Source organism: Piliocolobus tephrosceles, chromosome 1, assembly GCF_002776525.5.
Source record: "Piliocolobus tephrosceles isolate RC106 chromosome 1, ASM277652v3, whole genome shotgun sequence".
NCBI lineage: Eukaryota > Metazoa > Chordata > Mammalia > Primates > Cercopithecidae > Piliocolobus > Piliocolobus tephrosceles.
In genome coordinates, this window is record NC_045434.1 from 177,913,563 (window position 1) to 177,939,585 (window position 26,023).

Consider the following 26,023-nt stretch of genomic DNA (forward strand, 5'->3'; position numbering starts at 1 on the left):
TCTATCTATACCCTGCCAATCTATTTTCTCCATTAAAGACAAAATCTGCACATGTGTGCTATAAATGCAAATCTTGTTTTGTCACCACTTGATGTAAAGATTAAACTAGATTAGGTATGCAGAGGATTTAGTAAGTGTCTGGTGCATGATAAATAATCACTAAATGTTATCAGTGGAGATACACTGAATAATTCAGCAGATGATTTTGGAATAACTGGCCAGTCATTTGGAAAAAAATAAAGCTGCATCCCTACCTCACTCTTTAGACATAGAGAAAAACATAAAACCATAAAAATACTTGAAGAAAACATGGGCAAATATTTGCATAGTCTTGGAGGTGAAGAAGGTCTTCCAAAACATACCCCAAAACCCAGAAGCCATAAAGGGAAAATACTAACTATATACAAATATGCACATTCTGCCTAGCAAGAAAGACCATAAATAAGACTGAAAGACAAATAACAAATAGAGAAAATGTTTATAATATTTAATTTAAAAGAGCTAATAACATGTATCTAATTTGATCATAAATGAACAAGAAAAAAAGTAACAAACCAATAGAAAATGGTGAAATTGCATGATGGACAATTCCCAAATTAAGAACTACAAATGGCTAATAGCCTAAAGAAAAAATATAAATAAAACAATGAACTATCATATTTTACTTATAGGTTGGAGAAGACTAGGAAGATTGACCAAATCCACTGTAGGTGAGGAAAATGAGGACTCACCTGCCCTTTTGTTGAGAGTATAAGTGTGAACCACCTTTCTAGAAATAGTTTGGCTATGGGTAACATAATATAAAATATGTGTACCTCTTGACATAGTAATCCTACTTCCAGCAATGTACTCTAAAGAGATCATTTAAGACCGGGCATGGTGGCTCACGCCTGTAATCCCAGCAGTTTGGGAGGCTGAGGTGGGCAGATTACGAGGTCAGGAGATCAAGGCCATCCTGGCTAACACAGTGAAACCCCGTTTCTACTAAAAAATACAAAAAATTAGCCGGGTGTGGTGGTGGGAGAACTGAATCTCTACATTAAAAGAATATACTGTGCTCCAAGAAAAACGGATAATGCATAATTGAAACCAAGATCTATCCTGATTAAGTTATTCAGCTTTAAGAATGAAAAAGGAACTCCTCAGTCATCCAAGCAGAAAAAGCAAGTCACCTAAAAGAAGGAAGAATCAGGTTGGCCCTCAGACTTCACTGCAACATTCAATGACTGCAGTTTCAGGAGACATGGAGTGAGCCCAAGAATACTATATCTGGTCAAGTTGTCATTTATGTATACAAGCCAAAGACAGACATTCTCAAACAAGTAAGAATGTAGGGAATAAAGGGCATAAGATCCTTTTCTGGGGAAAGAAATTACTTAAGTTGAACCAACCGAGATGAATGAAGCTACTGGGGTAAAAGAACTAAAGCAACGTCCGAAAAACAATAGGACAATGACTTGGAAGTTCTGAGAGGAAGAAAATAAAGTCTAAGAATTTTGTTCTTAGCCAAATTGCCCTTCAAATACAATAGCAAGAGGCACAGTCTGATAAATGCTCCAAAAGAAGCTGTACCAAGGTATATCCCATTAGCAGTATTTGAAAATATCTGTTTCCCCACACCCTCATCAATTGTATTAAAAACATGATCAATTTTTCAGTTGAATAGCGTGACGCGCCTCTCTGTTATGGAGTGAATGTTTATGTCCCTTCCAGATTCATATGTTGAAATTCAAACCGTCAATGTGAGGGTATCAGGAGGTAGGGCCTTCAGGAGTTAATTAGGTCATTTGCAAAAGAGACCCTAGAGAGCTCTCTTGTCCTCTTTTAACCAAGTGAGGATACAAGAAGTCCGCTGTCTGCAACCCAGAAGAGCTGGCTGTGTGCAACTGTGTTGTCTGCAAGCCCTCACCAGAACCGCGATCTCAGGCTTCCAGCCTCCAGATCTTTGAGAAATAAATTCCTGTTGTTTATAAGCCAGCCAGTCTATGGTACTTTGTTACAGCAGACCAAACTAAGATATCCTGTCATATATCTTTTAAAAATTACATCAATCTTGTGGAAGGGGCATATCACTGCTAATTTAATTTCATTTCTTTAGTTAAAAGTGAACTTGAACTATTTTTCAAATGTTTATTAGACATATTAATATCGAACATATTTTCTGTGACTTTTCTAATTCATATCCTTTGCCTGTTTTTCCTTTGGGTTGGCCTTTCCTTATTCATTATTAGGTTCTTTTCATATATTATAGTTATTAATCCTTTTTTTATTATGTATGTTGCAAATATGTGATCCCAGTCTATCATGTCTTTCAAATTTGTTTATAGTGTTTTTTATTACATAGTTTTAAATTTTAATTTTTTTCCTCTACAGCTTCTAGATTTTATGTCCTACTTAAAAGAAGCATTTCAACCACAAGATTTTAAAAATGTTCTATATTTTCTCTTGGTCCATAATTACATCTTTTTCACTAAGACCTTTACTTAACTATCAGATTCACATGAACTGAGGTTATGAGACTTAGATAATCAGACTCACAAAGAATAAATTCAAAAGTGTAAACCAGAGTACCAGCTGATTAAGTCACAATGGAGATATAATTTTCCATTGACCAGAATGTATGACATCTTAGCAGAGGCACCTCACCTCAGTCTGTGGGTACCTGGAAGGTAAAATTAGTAAACCAGTAAGTACCCTCATGGCATTCTCACAACTCATAATAAAAAGAGAGTATTTCATCCAGGGGATCAAAGATGAGAAGAATGCTAAGTATCTTAACTAGATAAATAGAACAGACATAAAGCAGGACTTCTCACCAGCCGGAAGAAACAAATAGCCTTCAGGGAATAGGTTCCCCTATTTCCAATGTCTTTGTCCCAAGATAATGTTGGGTGCATCCAGCTAAAGTTTACCTCTCTGGCTTTCCTCTATTCCAAGTTGCATTGCAGACCACATCTTTCTTTCCTTAGATATGTTAATACTACTCATTAGTAGTCAAGAAGCTGTTCCCAAGAGCCTCAGAGAGGTTGGACTGCTTTCATCACCTGTTGATTAAGTTAAATTCTCTCAAAGGCAACCTTATCTATAAGTTCTAAGTACTAACTATAACAGTTTCAGCTGAGACAAGAAAACTAACTGGAATAAAAATTACTGAATAATATAAGATGGTATATAGCAAATGAAGAGGTGATAGCACAAGAGAGGTATTGAAGGTTTTCAGACATGGGAATGAATGATGAAAATGATGAGGAAGACTGGTTTGTCAGTCACATGATGGTGGAAGCTGGAGCCAGGGAATAGTGAGGGACAATGCAGGCACGGAGACTAGGCAGGAAGCTGTTATAGTCATCTAAACTAAGCCAGCTCCAAATTCTAGTCTCCAGTCTAAGAGAAATTCATCTCTCTATCCTCAGCACTTAGCCTAAAGCCCAGGGTGGTGGTTTTCAACAATTGGCAAGTGGTCAATTTTAATCAGCATAGCAATTTTCAAGTGAGTTGGTACTTTCAAGGCACTTAAAAAAGTTTTGTGCCAAAATGTTGTTTATCTTATTAATTTTTTAATCCTATTATTTCTGCTCAGCAATATCTTTATGTGTAATAATATAGCCACTTATTAAGGGCCCACAATGTGGCAGACATTTAAAATTTTTAGTGTAATTCTTATACAACCCTATAATGATCTATAGTTATAGTGAAGCAGAGTTCAGATAATTTTAAGAAACTTGTATAAGTTTTCATAGTTAAAAAATGACAGTGCTTAGCTGGGCGCTGTGGCGGGTGCCTGTAGTCCCAGCTACTCAGGAGGCTGAGGCAGGAGAATGGCGGGAACCTGAGAGGCGGAGCTTGCAGTGAGCTGAGATGCGCCACTGCACTCCAGCCTGGGCGACAGAGCAAGACTCCATCTCAAAAAAAAAAAAGACAGTGCAGACTCAATATCAGCTAATGTCTTATGGTACAATATATGCTTAGGGTGGAATTCATTATAATGGATGTGTATCGATGTTTTAAATACTCTTCTTAATCATTTCAAAAAGTTTTTGCTGACTTCTTGTCAGATCTGATTAGCTTATAATTGCCTATATCTGATCATCTGGCTAACAGCTTCTACTAAGAGTAGAAGTGATGGCTTGTGTTTGAATTTTTGTATTATTTTCAAGTCATGTTTTCTTTGCAGAAATCTTTTCTTTTTTTTTTTTTTTTTCAAGACGGAGTTTCCCTCTTGTTGCTCAGGCTGGGGTGCAATGGTGCAATCTCGGCTCACTGCAACCTCTGCCTCCCAGGTTCAAGCAATTCTCCTGCCTCAGCCTCCCAAGTAGCTGAGATTACAGGTGCCCGCCACCACGCCAGGCTAATTTTTGTATTTTTATTAGAGACGAGGTTTCACCATGTTGGCCAGGCAGGTCTCGAACTCCTGACCTCAGGTGATCCACCCACCTCAGCCTCCCAAAGTGGTAGGATTATAGTTGTGAGCCACCATGCCCGATCTGCAGGAATCTTTTTATTTATTTATTTATTTATTTATTTGAGATGGGGTCTTGCTCTGTCGCCCGGGCTGGAGTGCAGTGGCTGGATCTCAGCTCACTGCAAGCTCTGCCTCCCGGGTTTACGCCATTCTCCTGCCTCAGCCTCCCGAGTAGCTGGGACTATAGGCGCCCGCCACCTCGCCTGGCTAGTTTTTTTGTATTTTTAGTAGAGACGGGGTTTCACCGGGTTAGCCAGGATGGTCTCGATCTCCTGACCTCGTGATCCGCCCGTCTCGGCCTCCCAAAGTGCTGGGATTACAGGCTTGAGCCACCGCGCCCGGCCAGGAATCTTTTTAAACCATCGGTTCGTTCTATGAACATGTTTAGCTAAAACTGGTTAACATAATCAGCAAATCGCTTAACTAGGCACATGTTAACTGCAACATATCATAGTCACCACTGTCAACCCTTATATTGTTGAGGTCTCCAACTGCCTTCAGTGTGCATAATGTCACCTACATGACAGGTGACCAAATGACTTAACAAGTGAAGATGCCCATCTCAATGTTCATGTAAAATATCAGCAAAGCTCATTATTTTAACATTAAAACTACACATAAATTGTAGTTCTACTATTTTCTTCCTGACCTAAGGAATCACCTTTGAAGACCTCTAGGCGAGAGGATTGCCTCAAATAATAAGGTGAGAAGTTTTCCCATTGGCTTTCTAATTCTTAATCTAGAGTATTCCTGAAAATGCTGTTCCAAGGAGGAAATACATACCTTCTTGGCTGGGCAGATCCTCTGGATCTTTTTGCACTTGCCTGGTGAATGAGCTTACTCTGAGTCTGGAGTGTAGGAGGGGGCGCTGGGGCTTGGAGTGATCATCTCAGTTTTAAGATTGGGCCTAGAAGAGTCACAGCAAAACCCTAGAGTGCAGCTCTGCTCTCTCATTTTCCTGGTGGTCACCACAAGAAGAGGCAGAATCACAAATGAACTTGTTGATGAAAGAGGCTTTCAGAGGAAGTCGGTGAGAGCTTCTTGTTTCACTGAAGAGGGAGATGTGGCACTACATGCCCCAGGACCCTCAGCCTGTGGGCCTGGGACTTACCAGGACCTCACCAGGGACCAGGTTTCCTTGCATGCCTGGCTCATTTCTACTCCATTTCCCCAGTGGGTCAGGGCCAGGAACCTAGATGTCCCCTCCCTTGGTGAAGCCACTGTTTCAAAGTCTCTAGGAGGCAGAGAGCCTGGAGGGCAGTGAGGGTGGGCAGGAGGAGTAGGGTCCTCCAGTCCAGCTGACCTGAGGGGGGCTGTGTCCTGGACTAGAGAGAGTCCCCCAGACTATGCCTGGAAAAGCAAGAGGATGTTTCATTTTCCTTACTACCATTCGGTGCAACATCTAGTCCAGTCAAAGAGGTTGTTGGGGAGCCCCCAATCCCCAAACTTGAGGCACACAGAAAGACTAAGGGCCTTTGATCACCTGGAACACAGCCCTTTCCCCTCCAAGACCCCTTTAGAGGTGGAATTCTCTGGACCTTACTAGGAGGCTCCTCAATACCCCACAGCACACACCCCTGTTAGCCTAAATCTTGAATCCGTCTCCCTATCTCCTTCACTTTGAATGACTTGGAAATTTACTTCCAAATACCAGGCTCTTCCAAGTCTCTCCCGATAAATAATAACAGCTAACTCTTTTTTTTTTTTGAGATGGAGTCTTGCTCTGTCACCCAGGCTGGAGTGCTGTGGCCGGATCTCAGCTCACTGCAAGCTCCGCCTCCCGGGTTCACGCCATTCTCCTGCCTCAGCCTCCCGGGTAGCTGGGACTACAGGCGCCCGCCACCACGCCCAGCTAGTTTTTTGTAGTTTTTAGTAGAGACGGGGTTTCACTGTGTTAGCCAGGATGGTCTCGATCTCCTGACCTCGTGATCCGCCCGTCTCGGCCTCCCAAAGTGCTGGGATTACAGGCTTGAGCTACCGCACCCGGCCTACAGCTAACTCTTAATGAGCACTTACCACATGCTAAATGGCTTATGTGGATTAACTCACTTAATCCTAATGCAAGTCTGATGCAGACACTACAGTTATCCACATTTTATAGATGAGGAGATTGAGGCACAAAGAAGCTAAAGCCCTTGCCTGAAGTCACCTAGCTGGTTAATGATGAAGGTGGCATTTGAAACCAAGCAATCCACCTCTTGATTCTGCTCTTAACCACTATACTATGCACTATGATATACTTCATGTTAAAAATGGATGTTTTCTCAGCTTCCATAAAGTATGACTAAAAACATGTTAGGAAACATTTGATCTGTATCATATGAGCTATACAAATGCAGCTTCAGGGTACATCTTTCCAGCTGCCTTCCAGCCAAATGGCTGCTGCCCCAAAGATGCTCCTACATTAAAATTCTAGAACTACTGCTGCAAATGCCCTTCGTTTTAATCCTCCTTGAGGCCCTTGGTATCCTCATGGATGCCTTCATTGGTGGTCTAATGTGCTGTCAGTGATATTTCTTTCCACTCAAGGGAACACCTGCAGTGCTCACTAGCTGACTGTTTACTCCTCTTTCTGGAAGGAAGATGAAAGCAAGCAAGGAGAGCTGGGTACACACACATCCATCAACTGGGCTTTGATCTCTCTGCCTGGGAAGCAGATTTCACACTCAAGCCAACTGCAACAAGTTTTACTAGTGTGGTCTCCTATGATATCCCATCCAGTCTGGAACCGAATCTGCACAGTGGTGAGTCTCCTCAATGCCATGCTCCCCAAGGACCCAGGGCTCGCTCTCATGTGGGTAAAGTGAGTACTCAACAAATGAACTGAGGCAGGATGTGCAGTCACTTCCTGTGGAGTTCAAGCAACATCAGGTCCAAAACTCGGAGCCCCTATATAGTAGAGCCCCTACTGTGTGTAGAGTCCATCACGTGTCCACACTTGCAGCCACAACTAGCAGAACAGGAGAGAGGCTTGCTGGGCACCAAGACCCCCCCCACCCATGGCTGCTGCCCTTGAGCCCTTTAATTCTGATGCAGGATCAGGTAGGTAACATGGCACAAGCGAAGGCACTGTCTCATGGCTCTCTGAGGTAAAAGGGATTCAGTGAACAGATGGAGGAGCTGCAAGGAGGAGACGCCAAGCAGCAGCTGGAGAAGAAAAGCAGTCAGTGAAGACAAGAAGGGCAGGGGACCAGCTGTGGAGAGGCCAGACAGCTGGCTGGCCAGAAGAAACCCTTTAGGATGTCGTTCAGGGCCTGAAACGCACCCTCAGCAGCGTAAGTTATTGCAACGCCCTTGCAAATATAAAGTGCTGTACAAACACTAAATCTAGAATGGCTAATAATTTTGTTATGTTAAAGCATTCGTGTCAGGTAATTAATGTACTCATTGTGATCATTTAATTTTATGGCAGGTAGTGTAGGGCTGGACAGAAATAGGGCTCTTTGGCCCAGTCCTCTCATTTCTCATTAGATAAGCCAACAACGCGGCCTCCCTGGTCTGCGGCGCCAAGGTGTTGCTGGAGAGAACTGCTGCAGGGGGTTCAGAACCTGGACTTGGGGCCTCCACAAAAGGGGATTTCATTTTCCTTGGCCCCTGGTGCCTAGAGGCCCTAGTGCCCCCTGGTGGTGCCTGAGGCACCATTTCCTCAAAGGAATTTCAAAGCTGAGTTAGTGGGGAAAGAGACAATTGGTTGCCTGGATAAAAACTTCTCCCTTGACAAGTGTGCCTCAAAGTCACAGGTGCTGTGCACGGTAAAGGTGGAGTTGGCACAGCTGTGTGGTGCTCCTTGTGCGGGCAGGCTTTGTCACAGTTGGAGCACCTGGAGGGAACTAGGAGGCCTGGCCATATTGCCCCAGAAAGCCCTGAAGGGAAGCTGTTCAGGTTCCTGCCCAGAGCGCAGGCCACTACGGTGCTGTGGTGGAAAAGGGATGTCTCCTTGTTCCTTGCCCAGTCTACTGAGGGCTCAGCTTGCAGCAGGGACTGCATCTTTCCTTGGTTCTCTCTATTCCTTCCCAGTGCCTATCACCCCTCTGACCCCTCAACACACCCCAAACCAAGGCAGGTACTCCTATTCCTTTCCCCAAACCTTCCTGTCATCTCCTCCATTGTGAGCCCTTTCTGACTAAGTAGGTCCCAAAGAAGAGCCTCACCTTCCATCTGGTCTCAGTCCCAGTTTGTATGCCAGCCTGAAGAGGGGCTCAAGAAGGTGTAGGGCTAGGGCTTGCCCCGGCACTGAGTGACCCCCTAGCCTCACATGTGTCTATATTCACGTAAATGCACAAACATCTGTCTCTGTCTCAACCTTCTCATTGATCCTTTTGTGCATAGAAGTGGTGACCAGTCGGCTTCTCCATGCTGGATATATTAAGGTTGACTTGCATAGAAACTGAGTTATGACTTACAGAATCCTTGACTATGGGCATTGCCCCCGCCTGCCTCTCTCTCCATACTCTGCCTGGATACCACCTCACTTCAGATTAAGGGTATAGCAGCGGGTTGACCAGTAACTAAAATATTTATTATGGGCCCAGAAAGGTTTGGGTCCTAGTATCTTTCTTTGTTAAACTCAGCAATGGTTGTCTGGATGACCCATAAACTCCAGGTTACTTATAACCTGGTGGGTGAGGGCACAGGGAAGACAGTGGGTCTGCTAGTGACAATGGCCCTGCACATCTCAGAATTGTTGTGTCCTTAGGAAGCTCTCTGCATAGTATGATGACTAGTGTCATCCAGACTAGTATTTGGCCTAGAGGTCCATGTTCATCAGCATGAGTCTCACAAAAATAATAGCACTGGCACTACTATCCACTGAGATGCCACCATGTGCCAGGAATGCAGAAAAGTACTTTGTGTATTGTCTCATGTAATGCACCCAACACTCCTATGATGTTGGGGCCATTTGTGGCCTCATTTAAAGGCATAAGAACTAAGTGTCAGATAAGTTAAGTAGCTTACTTAAGGTCATATGGTTGCTAGGTGGCAGAGCTGGAATTTGAACTTAAGCAGTCTATGACAAGAATCCACATGCATAGCCACTACTCTACTAGGAGGCCTGGCCATATTGCCCCAGAAAGCATATTGCCCCATATTGCTTCTTTCTGTGCTATGCTGTCTGGACACACTGGCCTACTATTCCAAAATAATTATTTTAGTCTACTCTGTGCCAGGGACTGTGCTGGGCCCTTGAGAGAGGAGGACTCTATACAAGATTGATGGATTTATTGATATTTCCTATTTGCCAATCACTGTGCTAAGCTGTACTGGAGAGGAATCTATTATCCGATGAGTAGCTGCTACATCTACAGCTCTTGGCCAAGAGGAGGGGCCCTGGGTGCTTCCTCATGTATAGGTGACCATAGGTGGTGTTAAGCGACTTTACCGCCCCGGCCACAGCAAACTGGATGAAGGATGAAGACCTGGCTGGGTGCGGTGGGTTGCACCTGTAATCCCAGCACTTTGGGAGGCCAAGGTGGACGCATCACCTGAGGTCAGGAGGTCAAGACCAGCCTGGCCAACATGTTGAAACCAGAATTGGTGTGTCTCTACTAAAAATACAAAACAATTAGCTGGGCATGCTGGTGCGCACCTGTAGTCCCAGATGCTCGGGAGGCTGAAGCAGGAGAATCACTTGAACCTGGGAGGCCAAGACTTCAGTGAGCCAAGATCATGCCATTGCACTCCAGCCTGGGTGACAAGAGCAAAACTTTGTCTCAAAAAAAAACAAAAACAAAAAAGATGAAGATCAGACCCAATGACAGCCAATCTATTGGCTGACAAAGAATCCCTGGTGTGGCTCAACAAGAAATCTCTGACCTACAGAGTTAGTGACTAGGGTGTGGTCAAACCAATAAGATCTTTTTCCTTGGAAATACAAACTCATATTGATTGGAAGTGTTGGCATAGAAGCAAGGACAGAGTACTACATGACCATAACGGTGAAACATAAGAGTAGAGATCAACGAATGCCCAATTTGGAGGCAGCAATGAAACCACCTAATTTCTAGAACTATGCTGTACCCTGAACCAGTTCTAGTTCTCTTAAGTTTTTTTTACGATCTCTGTGAAGTCTAACTGTGTGGCTATATATCTTGACTTGACTTTCTTATTTCTGTCTATATCCTCACAAAGATCCCCTATAATCAACACAATTTCAGTGTGTCCTCATGGAGCTCACAATTGAGCAGGCAACATAGATGATAATGAAGCAATTATTTACCATAGATAAGTGCTACTACAGGGGAAGCCCAAGAGGCTCTGAGAGTACAGAGGAGGCACCTAATCTAACCAGAGACAGTCAGGGAGGGCTTCCTGGAGGAGGATGAATAGTATACAGTTCTCATTTTATTCAAAGCAAAATCCATCATCTTTAAAATGGCCCATAGTCTTTAAAATAGCCTACACAGGCTGGGTGTGGTGGCTCAGGCCTGTAATCCCAACACTTTGGGAGGCCAAGGTGGGCGGATCACCTGAAGTTGGGAGTTCGAGACCAGCCTGACCAACATGGAGAAACCCCATCTCTACTAAAAATACAAAATTAGCCAGGCATGGTGGCACATGCCTGTAGTTCCAGCTACTCAAGAGGCTGAGGCAGGAGAATCGCTTGAACCCGAGAGGCAGAGGTTGCCGTGAGCAGGGATTGTGCCATTGCACTCCAGCCTGGGCAACAAGAGTGAAACTCCGTCTCAAAAAAAAAAAATCGCCTACACAATCTGACACTCCCAATTCCCACATTCCCTCTCTAATTTCTATTCCTATCACTGTATTCCCCTTCTTGTTCACTCTATTCCAGCCTCATTGGCCTGCTGGGTGCCCCTGAAACACTCTGACTCCTGCCTTAGGGTCTGTGCTCTCGCTTTTCTCTTTACCTGTAATGTCTCCAGATACCCACTTGTTCAATTCTCTCACCTCTTTTAAATTTTGCTCAAATATTATTTTCTCAGTGAGGTATAGCTTGACCTTTGATTTAATACTGCATCCTGTCTACCACTGCCTACTCTGCCCAGACACTCTTGATCTCCTTACCCTACTCTACTTTTTTCTCTTTTTCTTAGAACTTATCATCTTCTAACATATCTAATGATTTACTTATTTATTATACTTGTGGTTTTTGTCTGGCTCTCCATGTTTAGAAAGTAAGCTAAACATGGACAGAAACTGTCTTAGTCTATTTGGGCTGCTATAACAAAATACCATAGACCAGACGGCTTATAAACAATAGAAATTTATTTCTCATAATCATGGAGACTGAGAAGGCCAAGATCAAGGTGCTGGAGGATTCAGGTTCTGGTGAGGACCCATTTCCTGGTTTATAGATGGACAGCCATCTTTCACCGTGTCCTCAGATGGTAGAAGAGGCAAGGGATCTCTTCAGGTTTTTGTTTTTTATTTTTATCTTTTTTTTTCCCACCCTGTCTTATGGTGTGGATGGGGTTTCTTTTATAGGGCACTAATGACATTCCTTGAGCCTTCATGGTCTCATCACTCCCCAAAGGCCCCACCTCCAAGTACTCTCACAATGGGGACTAGATTTCCACGTATACATTTTGGGGGGTGGACCACAGACATTCAGACCATAGCAATGATTTTATTTTGTTTATTGACTGTCATAGGTTGTGTTACCCAGGAAGCAGATTCTGAGACAAAGTTTAGCGTGCAAGTGGTTTTTAAAGAGTGTTCTTGGGATCAACACCAATGGAAGTGAGGGAGGCAGTACTGGTGCAGAGGGAGAAGTTGAGCTGTGATGCAGTCCCAACAAAGGCCTCAACTAATCCTACAGGAAGCTCTTGAGCTGGGGTGGTCTTTCAAAATTATTTCATTTGGGGTGAGGGAGCTGGGATCTTTCTATCCTAGTGTTGATTGGCCCCTAGGAGAAAGGATGTTAGCCAAAGAAGTTTTTCTGCAACTGCAGCAGTCCCTCAACAAGGCTAACACAGTTGAGGCCTAGCTATAAGCAGCGCTCCCAGCAACTGGTGAAATAATTCCTTTTTTCCTGAAGGTGGATCTAGTCAATAGACCACAGCGACTACTGCAATTTACCCTGGTGCCACTTGGATTTACTTCTTTTTTTTTTTTTTTTCTTCTGAGATGGAGTTGCCCAGGCTGGAGTGCAGTGGCATGATCTCGGCTCACTGCAACCTCCACCTCCCCGGATTCAAGTAATTCTCCTGCCTCAGCCTCCTGAGTAGCTGGGATTACAGGAGTGTGCCACCGTGCCTAGCTAATTTTGTATTTTTAGTAGAGATGGGGTTTCACCACGTTGGCCAGGCTGGGATCGAACTCCTGACCTCAAGTGATCCACCTGCCTCGGCCTCCCAAAGTGCTGGGATTACAGGCGTGAGCCACCATGGCTGGCTGGATTCACTTCTTTTTTTTTTTTTTTTTTTTTTGAGACGGAGTCTCGCTCTGTTGCCCAGGCTGGACTGCAGTGGCCGGATCTCAGAGCTCACTGCAAGCTCTGCCTCCCGGGTTTATGCCATTCTCCTGCCTCAGCCTCCTGAGTAGCTGGGACTACAGGCGCCCGCCACCTCACCCGGCTAGTTTTTTGTATTTTTTAGTAGAGACGGGGTTTCACCATGTTAGCCAGGATGGTCTCGATCTCCTGACCTCGTGATCCGCCCGTCTCGGCCTCCCAAAGTGCTGGGATTACAGGCTTGAGCCACCGCGCCCGGCCAGGATTCACTTCTTTATATAAGTTCTTAGAACATCTCCTCAAGGATTTTGGTAGGCCTCTCTTCCTAAGAAAAATTTAGAAGAGAAAGATTTTCAGAACAGACTATAGATCCCACTGTTACAGCTAGTCTTAGGGCTGCAACTTATTCTATTCCCTTTCTACTAACAATTCTAGGCTCCCCTTACCCTCAGGTAATGCATTTGTTGATCTTGGTAGCTTAAGTCGTGGCATGACCCAGACTCTCATCACTGAGGGATCTCAGGCTGGTCACCATGCCCTTCTCAAACTGCAGTTGTTGCACTTGTCCATATATCATCAAAAGAGGAAGGCAGTATCAATAAATGCTCAAGTACCAGGTGGATCACTCCGGGTTCCCTCCATTGTGTAATGACAGCCCTACTGCCTTCCAATGATTAGAATCAATTACCTCCGCCAAGATAGGGTGACTTTTCTTCTTGCCTCTTGGTCCCCTAGCATGAAGAATGTGATTGAAGAATCCAGGCAGCAATCATATTACATCGATCAATGTGAATTTGGCTGTGTCTCCCAACAGAAGTGTTTCCCCTTTGGCAACCAGCTCCTCTAAATTTACAAAGACCATAATTTGCACAAGTGGATCATTAGGAGTAATGGTAAATGGGGATATTCCTGCTTCTATCCCTTGGTTCCCAGACCCAGTTGTAGACACATCTCCATATAAAGGTCTTTGATTTAAAGTATATACTGTGTCCTAGAACAGAGTTTCTCAACTTTTGCACTATTGACATTTTGGACTGGATAATTCCTTGTTGGGAGGCGCTGTCCTACGTGTAGGATGCACACCCATGGGCTCTACCTACTAGATGCTAGTAGTATTACCTTTCCTCTCTGTCCCCACCCCCCAGTTGTGACAATAAAACATGTGTCTCCATTTTCTTTCTTTGTTTTTTTGAGATGGAGTTTCACTTTTGTCACCCAGGATGGAGTGCAATGGTGCAATCTCAGTTCACTACAACCTCTGCCTCCTGGGTTCAGGAGATTCTCCTTCCTCAGCCTCCTGAGTAGCTGGGATTACAGGTGTGCACCACCACATCTGGCTAATTTTTTGTATTTTTAGTAGAGACAGAGTTTCACCATGTCAGCCAGGCTGGTCTTGAACTCCTGACCTCAGGTGATCCACCCGCCTCAGCCTTCCAAAGTGCCGGGATTACAGGCATGAGCCACCGCATCTGGCCTTTTTTTTTTTTTTAAATGGAGTCTTACTCTGTCGCCCAGGCTGGATTGCAGTGGCACAATCTCGGCTCACTGCAACCTCCGCCTCCCAGGTTCACACCATTCTCCTGCCTCAGCCTCCTGAGTAGCTGGGATTACAGGCGTGCATCACCACACCTGGCTACTGTTTTTATATTTTTAGTAGAGACGGGATTTCACCATATTGGCCAGGCTGGTCTCGAACTCCTGACCTTGTGCTCTGCCTGCCTTGGCCTCCCAAAGTGCTGGGATTACAGACATGAGCCACCACACCTGGCCGTATCTCCGTTTTCTCAGTGACAAAGCTCAGAGAGAAAAAAAAAATGTCTCCAGACATCACCAGACATTGCCAAGTCTGCACAATTGGAACTGGAAAAATGGAAGGCACAATTGCCTCCAGTTGAGAGACAGTACCCAAGAAATGGTGCCCCATTTTCATAAAATACCATATCTTAGCTGGCGTTTCAGCTGTGTCAACAGAACATTTCATTTCTCTGTTGGGCTGGCAGTTTCTGGGTTCTATAGTATGTGATACATACAATCAATGGATCCCATTTATGCGCTCACTTTTGTACCTTCTTTGCTGTAAAGTAGGTCCTTTTTTCTGATATGGTGGATACTATATGAGATCCTATGCTGGTGGATTAAACACTCTGTGTAAGCCATCAGTAAGTGGTGTTGGCTAAAGCCCTGCAAGGCAGAAAAGGCAAACTCAGAATATGGTCTATTCCTGTCAAAATGAATTTCTGCTCCTTCCAGGATGTAAAGGGTCCAAAATAATCAACTTGCCAACAAGCAGCCAATTGACCTCCTCGATGGACATTGCCATCTTGGGGCCTTAGCATTGGTAGGTTGGACATTCTGCAGTGGCAGTAGCTAGATCAACTTTGGTAACTGGGAACCTGTGTTAGTGGGCCCATGCATAACTTCCTTCCATCCCTGCCATCATGGCTGCTTCATCTATGCATTCATTGCACCAACATCAGGGCAGCCAATGACAGAGGCTGGCTGATATCAACTGGCTGAGTCATTTTGTTTACTTGATGGTTTAGTGCCTCTTCCACGGTGGATGCTCTCTGGTGGGCATTAACAGGCGGTACAAAGATCTTCACACTTTGTACTTATCCTCATACGTCCATTCACCTGCTACTACCCCAGATTGTCTTGTCTGTGGTCCTCCAATCTTGCATCCAGGCCCTGGCCAGTCATCCCAATCACTGTCCACTCCCCATGAGTCCATATATTCTAACCTTGAATTACTTCTCTTTCCACACAAAGTAGATGACCAGTGCTTTATTCACTGGGAGGATTTTCCCTCACCTCTTTCAGTGCAGCCACTGTCCATTTTCATCTTGTACCCACATACTGGGTAAACCCATCCATCAAAGTAGGGCTTTACCCTCCTCTTCCCTGATCATAAGGCACTTCTTCACACAATCTGTGTGTGAGCAGAGGAGAGGCACTGATGCCATGTGGTAGACGACATGGGGGGCTGGGATACCTGCTCTGCAGCTTGCTCGTGTCTTCTAGTCCTGTTCATGCTCAATCTCACTATGTGTCTCTTCCATCTTAGGATGAATTGTTACTTGGCCTGCCTAATCTTACGACTTGGTAGGTATCAGAACACAGTTTGTTATTGTTATTTTTGTAGAGACAGGGTCTGGCTAGGTTGCCCAGGCTGGTCTTGAACTCCTGGCCTTAAGTAATCCTCCTGCCTCAGCCTCCCAAAGTTTTGGGATTACAGGTATGAGCCACTGTGCCCAGCCCAGAACCCAGTTTTTATTAAAGAATAGAGTTAAAGGACCTGCATTAAAAAATCATGCAGGGGCAGAGAGAATATAGGCCCATAGAGAAGGTTTGAAAGGACAGTGGAGACAAGTGGAGAATTCAAATGTCCCCTGTTTTCATTTTACTGATCCTGCTTTATGTAGAACAGTTACTTTCTGTGTGGTAGGTATTCTAGGCTCTTTATATGTATTATTGATGTAATCTACACAACCTATGAAGTAGGTATCATTATACCCATTTTACAGAGAAGGAAACTGATTTAGGCAGGTTAAGTAACTTCCTTAGGAGTGTAATTTGGTGAGTAGTAGAACAAAGTCTAAATCCCAGGACTGTCTGACTCCAAAGTTTCTTTAAATAGCCATACTACTATCCATTCGCTTAACACCAGCTGCCATGAGATAAAACGAGGAAAGAGGTGTGTGTGAATGCATGTGTGTATGCAATGGGGAGTAGAGGAAACTTTTCTAGCTGTGGCTGTGCCGTGCTATGCTGAAGAGCTTCCAGATTCTTACCAGTTCATTCAGTACTACATCCAGCAAACGTTCATTGAATACCTCTCTGATACAGAATAAAAAGGACTGAGACAGATGTTTTGCTACTATACCCTTGTGACTTCCCTTAGGGAGGGGTTTCCCACAAGGGGAGGGTTGCTACTCACATTTTGAGTAGAGAAAGGAAGGCCTCTGTAGAAAAGGAGGTATTCACTTGCCCAGGATAGCTCTAAGGGCTGGAGGAAGGATAAGAAGGCTTAGCCATCTGGCCCTAAGACGCAAACTGCTCTCCTTCCCTGTTTCCAAGAGCAGCCCCTGCGGGTCCTGGGCAGAGGTGTTGACAGTCTGGTCCTCAGAGTTCTTTTTGATGTAAGCCTGTGTGTCAGTCTTCCCCTTCTCAGAGGTCTCCGGTCCCTGATGTCTCAGCAGTACCCTGTTCCACCTCATCATTGGAGCTATTGATGACTTTCTGCCTCATGTGCCTGAGCTTCTACTTATTAAATAGCCACCTGTCCACTCAATCTTCTGCCACTCCCTGGGTGCATTTGGAGCTGTAGTCAGACCTCTGGACCAGGTTTTTAAATTCAGCCTGGGAATATTAACCACCACCACAATAATCACTTACATTTAGGCTGGGCATGGTGGCTCATGCCTGTAATCCCAGCACTTTGGGGGGCTGAGGCAGGCGGATCACCTGAGGTCAGGAGTTCAAGACCAGCCTGGCCAACATGGTGAAATCCCATCTCTACTAAAAAATTTTTAAAAATTTAAAAAATTAACTGGGCGTGGTGGCGTGCTCCCGTAGTCCCAGCTACTCCGGAGGTTGAGGCAGGAGAATTGCTTGAACTTGGGAGACAAAGGTTGCAGTGAGCCAAGATCACACCACTGCACTCCAGCCTGGACAACAGAGCCAGACTTTGTCAAGACAAAACAAAGCAAAACAAAACAAAACAACTACTTACATTTAGTCGGCACTTACTGTATGCCAGGTCTTATGTCAAACCCTATACAGGAACAATTTTCTTTCATCCTTGGGGCAACCCTATAATGGAGGCCCTGCGCTAGCGCTGGAGGTGGAGAATGCAGTTGGCATGTAGCAGCAGCTCTTTCAGGAAGGATTCTGCTGCCCCTTGGCTCCCCCAGCCTCACTTGTCCTGCACAGCCAGACCACTGCAGGACCTGCTGCTCTGGCCTGCCTGCAGCTTTGGGCTGGTTTCCCTTGCCCCTTTCCTTGCCTGAACAGGCATCTCCACCATGTCAGCTTCTTTCCCTCAGCTTCCCTTGTTCTTTTCCTGGCCTTGGCTCATGCTGTTCCTTCTGCCCAGAATCCCCCTTTCTCCTTGTCTGCCTGGGAAAATCCATACTTACCAAGCCTTGTTTTAATGTCATCCTGACCTCCCTGCCCTCCCCTGTCAGGATTAATTGCTCCCTCCTTTGTGTTGCTGAACAGCACTTATCACAGAGAACTGTAGTTACTTGTTTCACCACTCAGTCTGGGAGAAGAGATGGCAGAGACTGGCCTGATTCACTTCCTTATCTCTAGGGCTCGGGGGCTGCCCTGCGTTTGATGAAGCCCATTGGGATTGGAGGGGGGGCTGTGAAGTTTGGCTGCGGACATCTCTGGGATGGGACCTTGGTTCTTCCTGCATTCCTGGTCTCTAACTTCTCTCTCTGTGGCTTGCCAAAACTGGATTTCAGAGACTAAGACAGGATCTCCCCCTCAGCTGGAATATGTTGACTGTCTCTCCCCTCCATATGAATCTCTTTCTTTGGCGGCCAACTTGCCACCTGTATCCTGCCTGGTATCCCCTCCAGCCTTCGTGCTCCCAGCTCTCCCCCATTTAGCAGCATCTGCAGATTTCATTAACTTGCTACTTAACCCCTCTTGCTCAGATCAGCTGTGAAGATGATAAATCAGGCCCAGGGCTCATCCCTGTAGTGGCCTTCTTCTCCACACCCCTCTCTAACAAGTCTCTGGCTGCCCCTATTCATCACATTCACCTCTCTTTCTCTTGCAGTTTCTTGGCACCCCTCATTCCCCTCCACCACAGACCATGTCAGGGTTACAGCCCAGCCACTTTGGATTGAATCCTGGAACCACATTTAGAGACAGAAGCCTGAGCTGCACCCAGGGGTGGCAGGAGGTCGTAAGCCCTGGCTGGGAAAGGATGGGGAGGGCTAAGGGAGCACTGGATCACCTTTCTAGCCATGGGACCAGGTTCAGTTGTGTTTAAGGGGTGGGGCCGGGGTTAGATTGGACCTGTGTGGAGTACTGAAGTTAGGTCAGTGTGGCAAGCAGTGTGGTTTGTCAGGGACTTAGCAGAATGGCTCTTTTCCCTCCCACCCTCCAACCCGGCTCCTTTCCTAAATTCTGCCTAGAGCCTGACTCCAATTTTCCTTCTTCCATGTGTTACCTTACCCTCTGCTCTTCTAGGCTCCAGGTCTCTTCTCTTGACTTCTTTCTCTTTCCTTTCCATGCCTCATCTCCTATTCCCTTCTCTTAATTTTTTTCTAGGTATAAACTCCCTAGAAGGAACCATCCTCGATGTCAGGGGCCTGACCTTTTTGTAGTTCTGAGCGGGCCCTTCTGCTTTTTCCCTTCCCCCAGAGATCCCTCCTTTCCTGGGTCCCCTTTATTTCTACATCTGCCCCCACTCTTGCTCTCCTTTTATCTCCCAATTCCTTACCTTCATTCTCAGTCTTCACAGGAGACAATGTTGGAGAAGGTGGAGCATCCTGCCTGGGCTCACAACAGGCTCTTGAAAAATATTAATTAAGCCCAGATTGGAGTTTCCCCATCTTTGTTTCTTCCCTGTCCCTTCCCAGGCCCTGGATGATCCTCCAGCCTCCCTGCTTGCAAGCAGGAGGCCCCTCCACTGGCACCCTTCTTCTGTCCAGTGAGGGGCAGGGGCGCCCAGGCCACTGGAAGCTCATTCAGCCCCTCCCAGCATGTGCACTTTGGCAGGTGCTATTTCTACCATGTCTTCATTACCTCCTAATTGGCCAAATCTCTTTTCTTTATTTTTCTTGTTAAAGACAGATTTAAAGAACGAGTTCAGTAGCTCAGCCATTTTCAGACCATCATTAATTTCCCACCTTCTTATTTATTAATGGGGCAACTTCCTTGCTGGTATTTCTTATTCCCTGGATATCTCTGTAAAAGCCTGCCTTGCTCACATAACCCCTGGGACCAGTGCTAACTTACTCTGACTTTGTGCTGCCCTCAGCTGCTCTGGCATTCCCTCCACAGCCCCACTGCGCTCACAGTCCTACCACCCACAGTTTGCAGCCAGGAGAGTCTAGAACGCCCCCTGCATTCTAGGCACAGAGGCTTCCTTCTTCTGCACAGAGTGGAACGAGACTCCCAGTTCTCTCCTCCACCCCTTATCTCCTTCCACTGTGTTCCAGGTCCTACACTAAGCTGAACATGTACAGACTCATTCACTCAAGACCTTAAGGAACAAAAGGGGAAACAGAAGCTCAGGGAGCAGCAATGATTTGCCCAGTGTCACTTTGCTCAGAAGAGGAGGAATCACGATGTAAGCCCAGGTTTGCCTGGCTCCCTGGCTTGAAGTTTACCTCTATGCCAGCCCACCTCAGGGAAGAGGTTATGGTTAGGATAAGTCTTGGTACAGAAAGAGAAACAAGGACCAGTAAGACAGCAGCAGCACTGTGGGAAATAGCAGTTGGTGACCTGAGGATTAGCAGGACTGCAGTCAGCAAACTGTGTTGGGTGACCTGTCTCTCCCTTTTGTACCTTCACCTCTGTGGGTTCCACAGTTAAGGGACTTGTGTTTTAGTGGTGATGTTACTAACATTTGGGAGCAGTTACCTGCAAACCCTCTGCATCCTCTGAAGGATAAGCCTGTACACACAGCTCCCACTGAGTCCTTCCAAATGGGTTCTCGGTAGTTGCCTTTTAATTCTGGTTCTCCAGCAGCCTCAGCCCATTTCCCCAGGTGAGTGGATTGACCTACTGCTGTCCATGCATGGGTGTAGGTGAGAGTCAGTAAACACTGGACTCCTTGAGCTGACAGCTACTGCCATAGAGCCCAGGTCTGGGTCTGAGCACATGCTTACTCCACTGATGATTCCTAAACCTTCGCTAATATGAGTGACAAGGCCTTGTGATGTGGTCTTGTTAGGATTCCTCATTGGCCCTTTCTATAATCAGAAATACTCTTATTATCCCCAGGCTCTGAGTCCAGACTCCAGGTGAGGGCTATTTTGCCCAGGGCCGGGTGGCTAAGGCTGCAGCTACCTCCACATTGCTGGTGAGTGGTGAGACGATGAGGAGGACAGTGATCCCTAGTCAGGGTACAGGCCTAACACAAAGACAGCCTGGAGGCCTCATGGCTGCCTCCAAATGCCAAGTCATTGCTCTTCTTGTTGGAAATGGAAGCTTTGGGCAGGTCCTTAGGAGGCTCAAGGGAAGAGAGAAGAGAGAGAACTCAGAGCAGAATCTTCCTGCCCAATCTGGAACCTCAGTGGCCCCCCAGTAGCAGTAGCCCAGGAGCAGCAGCAGTGCCAAGAAGGAGTCCCCTGGGACCAAGCCCTGAAGCTGTGTTTTTACACTAAAAGACCTTGTTTCTTGTCTCGTCCTGGTCATAACCCTGCTTAATAGAGACATTAAGATGAATGATTGAAGCTGCCTCTCACTGCAGCTGGAAGGAGGGTAGCCTGGGTGACCCTGGACTGAGGGGACACTATGGGGATGGGGTTGAGGTGGGAAGGGATCTGCAAAGCATCCCCCGCTCCAACACTGAGCCTCAGCTTTGGGAGCTGAAATTTCTTGTTCCATAAGAGCTTTCTGAAGGCTGCCTTATCCAGCAGGGCTTTTTTCTGGGTTGAACATCTCCGGCTGTGTTCTGCCTCCCCAGCATCAGGGAGGGGATGATACAAGTAGGAAAAGCCACAGGCGTATAAGGGACAACAGTGACTTTTACATATACAGGCTTTCAAAGAGCTTTGATAAGCTTCCATGCACACAGCTTTTCATGAAAACAACAGATAACAGTGACTGGGTGTTTCCTGTGTGTTTCAAAGGCTGTGCTTTATCTGCACCGTTGTATCTGATCATTACCACAGCCCCATGGTACAGGCCAAAGTACTGTCCCCAATTTACAGATGAGAAGACTGAAGCTTAGAGAAGTTAAGCCACTTGCCCAAGTTCACTCAGCTAATAAGTAGTGGAGTTGGGCTATGAACCCAAGCAGTCTGATTTCAGAGCCCATACGCGTAACCACTGTCATCGTTCGCGGCCTCTGGTTTTACAAATTGACCTAGCTTGGAATCGGCAGGAGGGTAGAGGAGGACTGAGGTTTTGTATCAGATAGGGAATTGATTTAGAGGTCAGAGACAATAGTTAGGGATAAACAGGCTCATCTCTGGATGGGGCTGCAGAAGTGGTGGGACCCCAGGGAGCACCGCTGAGACAGGCCTCATTTAGCATGTTTATGACAGGTCTGGCAGAGGGCAGCTCAGGAAAAGCTGCCCCTTCAGAGATCGAGATGACACCAACTACTTTTGGGCAGGAAAATGTCTTGCTTTTTATCTTCCCCCAGCCTCCCACCCTCACCCCTTACCTGATACCCTGCTGGATATGGAACAAATATTCAATAAATGGCTGCTAAAATATAGATGCTAAAAAAAAAAGTAAGAGTCACAGTAGTCTTAAACCAGACTGAGCAGAAAGAAAAATGCTCTGTGCCTGCTGATGTGAGTGGACATGTTTGGGGAAGGTGGGAAGGTGGGGAAGGTAGACCAGAGAGATAGCGCTACTAAAATAGGATGATGGTACCCTCAAAACCTTGCTACTCAAGGTGTGGTCTGAAGAGCAGCAGCACAAGCCTCCCCAGGAAACTTGGTAGAAATGCAGAGTCAAGGCCTTTTCCAGACCCACATAATCACAATTTACATTATAACAAGATGCCCAGGTGACTGGAATGCACATTAAAGTTTGAGAAGCACTGCCCTAAAACAGAAGCTCCAGTAGCGGTTCTCGTTACCCTCAAGACCAAGTCCAAACGCCTTAAGAACTCTCAGAAGACTATGCAGGATCTAACTCTTGTCTATGTCTTCAAACTCCTCTTTCATCACACCCTTTGCACACGTTCTGTTCCAGTCCTACTAAGTTTCTTTCCATCTTCACGTGGGCCATTTCTTTGCTTAGTGCCTTTGCTCATGTTACTGTCTTCTACTGGAGTGCTCTCCCTTCTTCAATCCCTTCTCCCCTTCTTGGTCTAAGAAATTCCTACTCAACATTTAAGACTTGACTTAAATGTCACTTGTTCTAGGAGGGATTTCGGGGCTGTAAGGGATGCCTCATCTTTAAATCCTTATTGCAACTGCTCTTTATAATCACAGTTGTCACTCAGAATGACAATTATTTCTTTACCAGTATGTCTCCTTCATTAGAATGTAAGCTCTATGAGGGCGGGGACTGTGTCTCTTGTTCATGTTCCTGTTCTGTGCTTTTTCATGGAACATGGCACAACATAAGTATTCAAAGAATGTTTGTTGAATATTGAAAAAGTATATACTTAGTAAACAATGGGTTCAAGGTCTTAGGACTCTGCTGGGGTTGCTAGAAGAGATGCTCTGAAGGCTTCAGATGCCTTCCTAAAAGCCCTCTAGAACTCTTCAGGTCTTGGGGCTGTGGTTAGACACTGGTTAGACATTAAAATTGCTCAGCAAGTCCCTTCCCTGTGGATTAGAGAGTGCTGTTCAGGGCAGAAGATGCAGGAAGGGCTTGGGGCACTCAGAAGACGGGAAGGAACAGCCACTAAGGAAATGCTTCTTGGAGCAGGGCATCATTCTCCAGGAATTCAACAGGTGAAGATAGGAATCGGGTAGGCACTCCCATTGAGAGAACAATGCCAGCAAAGGCTTGGAGGCTGAAAAGTGCAAAGCACCCTGATGAGTAGTTATTTGTCCCTTGGGCCTGGAAGACAAGAGGAGTTAAAAGAATGACTAGAAAATAAGGCTAGAAGCAGAGGCTGGAACCTGAGGATAGAGGATCTGACTGCCAAATCAGGACCAGGAAGGAGGACCTGTGAAACCGCAAGGAGTCCAGTATAATGAAGAGGCCCCGCTAGTCTGGGAAGCCAGGGAAAGGTGACTGGCAGCAAAAGCAGCTTATTCACTAAATCCTAGGGGAAACATGTAGTATAATGGAGTCCTAGTAGGTTTGCAGCTGATACTTGGCTACATCCAGTGTGGGGAGGGAGGCAACATTGTCTGACCCAAATATCTATTTGAATGCGCTAATTTATATGGGGGCTGAAAAGCCTCTCAGAGCAAAGCAAGTAAATTTGAACCAAGCCGATAACCTGATCAGGTATAGATCAGCACAATTAGAGCAAGGGTACATGGTTAAACCAATGGACACCAAATTGCTGGAAGGACGGCAGAGCTCCAGCAAGTGACTTAATGATAGAGGAGGGTAGAGACTGGCAGAGTGAGCCAGTTTCCACAGGATTAAAGGTTGAAAAGCGTTTTTCGCTGCCTCTGGTTCAGCATTACGGCTCTAAATAAATGCATCCTACCTTGGCCACTCTGGTGCTAGTAGAGGCGCACTGTGAGAAGAAAAAAGGCTGTTAGAATACGTGGAAACAGCTATCTCTGAAAGAATGAAGAGCTCGAACAACCCTGCTGTGGGGCTCCACATCTTCCTACCTGTAATGTGGAGGGAGTTGTCTTCTTTGCAGGAGAGTGCCATGTTCTCATGCTGTTATGGTACCAGAAGAATTGAGCCCATTAAGCAGAAACTTCAAGCACAACATCCACAATGCACCTAATGGTAGAAGCCAGTGGAGCATAGTACCTTGAGTCAATAGGTACAATTGAGAATTTGCGGGGAGCATTGCTAGGGATTGTTTTTTGTTTTTGTTTTTGAGATGGAGTTTTGCTCCTGTTGCCCAGGCTGGAGTGCAATGGCACAATCTCGGCTAACTGCAATCTCCACCTCCTGGGTTCAAGCGATTCTCCTGCCTCAGCCTCCTGAGTAGCTGGGATTACAGGCATGTGCCACCATATCCAGCTAATTTTGTATTTTTAGTAGAGATAGGGTTTCTCCATGTTGGTCAGGCTGGTCTTGAGCTCCCGGCCTCAGGTGATCCGCCCACCTCAGCCTCCCAAAGTGCTGGGGTTATAGGCATGAGCCACTGCGCCTGGTCCTAGAGTGGTATTTTTATAGGAACAGGTGGGTGCCTAGAATTAGCAAGACTGGTATATGAATATAAACGTAAACACATTTGTACTACAAGCCAGTATAGACTGTTGGCCTGAGAATATCTGCATTGCTACAGATGAACTAACTTGGCAGTCTAGGGAATCGGACTTTTGACTAGAAACAGAGCCACCAGGAGGCAGCAGTTTCTGAGTGGGTTTGGAAAGATAAAGGGAGCCTGGCCTGGAGGAGAGAAGTCAGCACCACTCCAAAGGGACCCGGGTGAATGCTGGCCTCTGATCAGTGATGCGAAAGCCCTAGTAGACAAGAAGAGAGAGCTGAACTTTAAGCTGAAGTGGGAACAGGCGAAAAGTAGGAGTGTTCGTAGTTGACGACCAAACTCGAAGGAAAATTGATGAAGGAAAGTTTACTCACTAAGTACCTACCTTATGCTGGGTGGGCCCTCTCTTCACTATATTGGAGATATAGGCATTATCTCCATTTTACAATTGAGGAAACAGGCTCAGAGAAGCTGTCTTCAGTTATTCATCAACTATACGCACATGGAATATGAAGATGAGACACAGTCCTGTTCCTTGAGGATCTCAGAATATTGTAGGAGAGAGACACAGAGGCAAACTACTTTATTACTGTGCTTCCCAGACAAGAGTAGATGTAAGAAGGTGCAAATAAAACCACAAAGAGATTTCCCAAGTCACAGAATCAGTAGGTGTCAGAGCCAGGATTCAAATCCTGGACCATCTGGGTCCAAACCTCAGCATCTTCCACCATTCTGGCTGCACAGCTATAGTCGTCCAGACCCTTAAGTCATAGTCTGAGTTCTGAGGAAGGGCAGTAGTAGCCTTTGCTATTAGCAGGGATTGTTATTATTATTATTTTTTGAGACAGAGTCTTGCTCTGTCGCCAGGCTGGAGTACAGTGGCATAATCTCGGCTCACTGCAACCTCCGCCTCCTGGGTTCAAGTGAGTCCCCTGCCTCAGCCTCCCGAGTAGCTGGTACTACAGGTACACGCCACCACGCCCAGCTAATTTTTTGTATTTTAGTAGAGACGGGGTTTCACCATGTTGGCCAGGCTGGTCTTGAACTCCTGACCTCGTGACCCACCCACCTCAGGCTCCCAAAGTGCTGGGATTAGGAAGGCGTGAGCTACCGTGCTCGGCCTAGCAGGGAATGTTTAAGAACAAGGAGA